This window comes from Corvus cornix, chromosome 10, assembly GCF_000738735.6.
Source record: "Corvus cornix cornix isolate S_Up_H32 chromosome 10, ASM73873v5, whole genome shotgun sequence".
NCBI lineage: Eukaryota > Metazoa > Chordata > Aves > Passeriformes > Corvidae > Corvus > Corvus cornix.
This window is the reverse complement of record NC_046340.1, coordinates 9,434,592-9,440,591: the sequence shown is the minus strand read 5'-3', so window position 1 is coordinate 9,440,591 and position 6,000 is coordinate 9,434,592.

The window sequence follows — 6,000 nt, the reverse complement described above, 5'->3', positions numbered from 1 at the left end:
AATATTTATTTATAATATGATATACTGAATATATGAAGTAGATAATAAATATTCCACATTAAATTGAATGTGGGTCCCTTCCAACTCAGGGTATGCTATGACTCTGTGAATACAGACAACATATAAAATACATAAAACTGCAATGGGAAAATGTTGCCTGATCCTACAGAAAAGTATGATTTTGTTTTCCTTTCATTTGAGTCAGTAGTTTTGACATTATAAATTTAAAATCAAAATAATACTTTAAGCAAATCTTACCAATCCTGCAAACAGTTCCTGAAAACCACTGTGACTTAATCAGGTTGGGGAATTCAAGGATTATCTTTTTGGCTCTGGATCTCCTCAGCTCCTGGGACACTGGCATCACATTTCATAGCTCGGTTTTCCAGACATTATTCTAAGAATCATCGAATCAGGGACTCATGTAGGTTGGAAAAGACCTCTAAGATCTTTAATCCCAATGATCATAATCCTAACCAAGGCTGTTAGTGCTATGTAAGGACAGTACTGAGGTATCAGAAAGGAGGAAAAGAAGTTTTTAAGAAGTTTTTTTAATTTTTAAGACTCTTTAAACTTTGAAGAAATTTTTAAGACTCCTCACTTACATCTACAAATCAGTTTATGCAACTGGGAAAAAAAAGGTGTGTTAACAAAACTGTACAAAGTCTGCCACATATTCCTTTAATTTTTTTTAAGTGGAACAGGCAAAGACTGTGCCATAGGATCAACTCCAATATCCAGAGGCTAGGACAGACCCTGCCACCATGAGAGCCACCACTGCTCCTCCACAACTCATATTTTGGTTACTCCTTGTGCCACGTGTTCCAAATCACTCCGAGTTTTTTACCATAGCCCTGGTCACCCATGGGATAGACACAGAGGGACAGAATCTACCTCCTTTAAAAACAGCCCCAGCACCACTGTGGGGAATGTCCCAGGAGTGGGTGCTGGTTGGAAATTTGGAGGCTGCAAACAGCAAGGAGGTTTTAAAAATAAAGGGGTACAAATTCCAGGGAGTGAATCAGAGAAAATCAGTTTTCCAGTTGGATTGCTGTTAAGAAAACTGCACTTCTGATGCACTCACCCTCCAGTGTTCCTTGCAGTGACTTTACACAAACACAACCCCACTGGGTGCAGCAGTTACACCTGATTTACTCTCGTAGTATGAGGTGGAAATTGGATCCATCTCAAGACAAAGTCTGATGCCCATTTTCAGATAAATTCCTGTTACACTCAGAGGAAAATTAACTTTGTGAACAATCCATGTACAGGATAGATTTTCACAAAGCCTCTGCAGAAGCCTATTGGAAAATGTAATAGGTTTAATTCCACTTACTGGATATTCCCTTAAAAATCCTCAATCGGAAAACCCCGGGATTTTTCTAAAGGAAGAAGAGAAAACACCAAAATATCCTGTTAGTCTGAAAAACAAAAAAAGAATGATCAGTACAGTTCTCTGGTCAATTGACTGGTGCATCCTTTGTAACATGGTTTCACTATAGAAATTGATGGTAGTCCTGGTAAGTTTTACATTAAATCTGTGTTTTAAATAATTCAACTTCTAAAAGAAAATATTAAAGTAAGTTACTATTATTAAAAATGTTTAAATAGTTACAATTAATTCCTCTTCATGAAATGAACAGATAAATATTTCCATTGAAAATGGCAAAACTCTTCTGAAGCATAAATAAAATATTGCAAATAAAAGACCAGTTCTATTGGTTTCTTTCCATTGGAGTTTTCCTACTTTTACATATGGTACTTTTAGGGTAGAAATAATGAAACTTAATTTCAGCAATGCATTAAAAAAAATTAATTTCATTTGTGGGCAAGGTGTTTTAATATGGAAATAACTAAATAAAATTGTGTTGTTTTTTTTTTTCAAGCATGAAAATACAACATTTGAATAATCAAAAAGCTACATATGATGAAAACAGAGATAATTCTGTGGGACATCCTTATTATTAATGTTATTTAATAATTATATTGCTTTTTAGGTGCCCAGCATTTAATTTTTGAGTGGTATGTTCTCTGCTTAGCTAAATAGAGATTAATTTATATTCCACAATAAAATGTTATCTACTATCATGGGGGTTTTTATTGTCTGTTTAAAATCACCCAGAGATGAGAAATCGCTCAGTGTCTCATGTTCATTTAACACAGCATATAATTTAAAGTACATGCAGGGGCTGAGCTCTCTTTGTAGGTTCCCAAATACCCAATACCCATGATTACTTTGAGGTAATAATAATAAAAAATTGCCATTAAGCCATTTGGATGCCAGAATCATCCTGTGAGGGAAATGATTCTACACACCCGTGGGGAGGGGAGCAGCCTTTGGGGTGACACCACCCCTGGTTTCTTCAGGCAGTCTCCAGTCTCTTTTTCCTCTTGGCATCTTGAATCTCCATCCCAATAGTCCCGTATTTTCCTGGATCTCCCCTATGGCGCCTCACAGGCTCAGCAGGACCAAGAAGTCATTGCTGCCTCTCCAGGGAGTGGGGAAGAGCAGCAGAGTTTTCACGTACAGATAGACAGGAAAGGGTTAATGATGAGAAGCATGTGCTTGATCTTCCTGTCCTCAGAGCTAAAAAAAAATTGAAAAGTAAAAAAAGAGGTTTATGAGCAATTACAGAATTGCAGAATTGTTAAGGTTATTTCATCAAGTTTAAGTTCATTAAGTTTATCAAGTCCAACCATGAAACGCTGCTCAGAGCTCTCAGGTCCCCCTGGCTAAACCAGGGAGAGGGTGAGCACGATTTGAGAAGGGGATGAAGACTGCAAGAACAAAATTTAAAGCACCCACATGGTGTGTGACTGGTCTGTGCCCTGTTAAAAATATAAATTTTATTTTGTGAGCATCCCAGGCTGCAGAGGTGAGCAAGGTACCGAGGGGCAGAGTTGAGAGAGCAGCTGAGGGAGTACAGAGCTGGTGTTCAGGAAAAGCTGCCTCCACCCCAACCTCATTCACATCAGAAGACATGCAGAGTGGCTTTGAACATGCCCTGTACCTCCAGGGCTCCTGGAAATTTGCCAGCATTTGTCTTGATGTCAGAAATCGTGAGTGCTACATCATAAAAATAGCAGAATCATTGAATCATTAGAGTCAGAAAAGACCTCCAAATCATCAATTCCAGCCTTCGATCTGATGTAGGAAGCAATCCAGCTAAAGTAAAATGTAAAAAGAGAAAGGTTTTTAGATTTCTTTTTTTCATCAGCCTGATGCAGAAAAATTTAAGAAAGAAACAAACTTTGGGTCACCCCCAGAGACAGCTCCAGATGAAAGGAGATCTGGGCTGTACCGAAGTATAAGCTCTGGCTCATGGTAGCTGTAGGAAAGAGGTGAGGAGGAGCACAGGGAGTGAGCTGCTACCTGCAGCAAGTGATAATCAATGATAAACAGTGTCTTGCTGATCCCCACATTTAATTTGGGAGGATCCCTTACAGGCAGTGGGAGGCTCAGATGCAGAGGGAACCTGCTTTCCAGTGCTGCCAGTACAGTATTCATAAGGCAGTGCTGATGGCCCAGTATTTAAACATTTCATTGATGGTCTTTTAATTAAGAAGGAGAGGGTGGAGGCTGGGCTGCCCCGGGCTCTTCGTCCCAGGCTCTTCCATGGATTTGCCAAGCACTTGAGCATTTGCTGACTTCCCTTATGGGGTTAGGGAAGGTGGAGGCACCGAAAGAGCCTCATTGACTCATTATATTTTTCCAGCCTGGCTTGTTTGTTTTCATTGTGCACACAAGTCCTGTTTACCTGGATCAAAGATGGCAAAATCAACAACAACACTATGCAGACAGGGACTTGCAAAATTCCTACCAAAGGCATGACTGTGCCCAGACCTGCAGCTCCTGCTCTTCCCCCCATCCTCTCTCTTTCTGCCATCACATCGTTTCTGCCTCACCCAGCCCTCACTGAGCCCTGTCTGCCAGGAAGGCCCCCCCCAGCCTCCAGCTGTTTTTCTCAAGAGTGACAAAATGAAATCCAAATTTCCCTGGCAGGACCAGCAGCAGGAGATGGGAAGCAGGAGGTGCACAGGCATTGCAAGCTCCTGATGCCCTGCTCATGGTGTACCTGCTCCTCTCACCCCTCTGGACTCGGCAGCCACCACTGGACTTTCAGCCTTGCAATAACACCTCCTTGTCATGATTTATGGAATGAGGCGGCCACAGGAGTGTATTCCCCACTAAGGGGCTCCCCTGGCAAAGCACACAGCTGGCAGCCTGCCTTCCCTACTTTGGGGTCTGCTCAGCTTTTGGGGATCAGGGAAAAGCAGAAATTAATTAGGGCAGTCCTGAAACTGCAAGCTTACAATTGGTCCCAAGCAAGTTTCTGCACAGCCCCAGAGCACAAACCCTTCACCACCCAGATTAGGATCTTCTGTCTGCTCCAGCCTCTGGAAAGCTTGCTCGTGTACTCCCTGGAGGAGCCATCACAGACAACCAGAGCATGGGGTAACAACAGAATTACAAGTGGAGAGTTGTGCAAAATCCATCTGCAGCTCACGGCTGTGATGCAATGGTGCAGCCTCGAGCAGCTCTTGCACAGGTTTGTGCAGTGGTTGCAATTCCAAGGACCCAACCTTGGGCAACGTGAGCAGCCTAAAGCAGCTCTGCCAGCCCTCAGAGAGAAGACAGAAGGAAAAAAAGTCTTTTTGTAAAAAAAATTCGTTGCTCCCTAGGCTCAATTTTAATTGTTTAAAGGCCAACTAATACTTTAGTCTAGGTTCCCTCTGTCCAGCTGAAACCTGTGGCAGCTTCTCCGTCTGATCACAAGGGTGATTTGTATGGGAAAGGCATTGGGAAAAGTCGTGCTCATGCTAAGGAAGACTTTGTGAAGAGGATGCCCACCTGTGGTCCTGTCTCAAGACTTTACAACTCTGAATAATTCACACCGTATACCTTTCATTTCGTTTCCCCTCAGCATCCCATCTTGGAAGATTTTATCAATAATTCCACATCTCAAAGCAAAACAAAGGGACCAAGGCAGAGGCTGCTGGCATCAGCATCCAGGGAAGAACTCTCCCGCCCCGGAGGAATTGGCTGCAATAAATCGGTATAAGATAAGCAGCACCTCTTTGCAGCGGAGCAGAGCCTGGGTTGTTTGGGTTTTTTGCCTCTCTTCGCTCGGAATGAATGAGTTTCCCGGTGAGGCTCCAGGTTTCCCCCATCAGAGTCCACCCCGCGTCTTGGCGCGAGCCCCCGCCGCATGTAATGGGCAAAGTATGCGGCGCCCCAAAAACCGGAGCGGATCTCGCCCGTGGGATCGGGACCTGGCGGGAGCAGCCGGGAGCAGTCCCGGGGCAGGGAGCCGGGGGAGCCACCCAGGAGCATCCCAACATCCCGGCATCCCGCTCCCGACGGAGCTGCGAGCGCCTCTCGCAGCCCCCCGAGCACCGGCTTGGCCTGCGCTGGTGGTGCCCCCGCACTCGGAGCGCCGGGCAGACACGCTCAGACGCACACACACGCGAGCAAAATGATTTCCATGCTTCCACGGCTCCCATCGGATGTGGGTGGTCCCGGCGCCAGGAATGCGAACGATGGGATTAGCGTAGCACCGCGCTGGGATCCTTCTGGAGGCGACTGACCCCGGAGCATCCCGGCTCCGGCGCGTTTTCCACACGCTTCTGATCAAATTGATTTCTCCCAAAGTAAACATCCTAAAATCACAACAGAGAGGTGTTTTGGGGTTTTTTGCGGCCCCCACACCAACAAAAAAGACGGAAAGAATAAAGCGTGGCGAACCCCCCCCCCCCCGGTGCCTCCCCACGACACAGATTTACATCTCTGAGTCAGATCTCTGCAGCTCCCTGCATATGGTCCGCATGAGATGCAGTTCCTGGCTAGTGACTCACTCAATACCAATAGAAAGGAACCGTTTCAGACGGAGCAAGCAAACATCCCGAATTTTGCCATCTGGGGCTCCGCGGGATGAGGGACGCAGCCCGAGCCGGTCCAGCCCGACCCAGCCTCTCCTGGGATGAGTCAGGAGCGGCTCC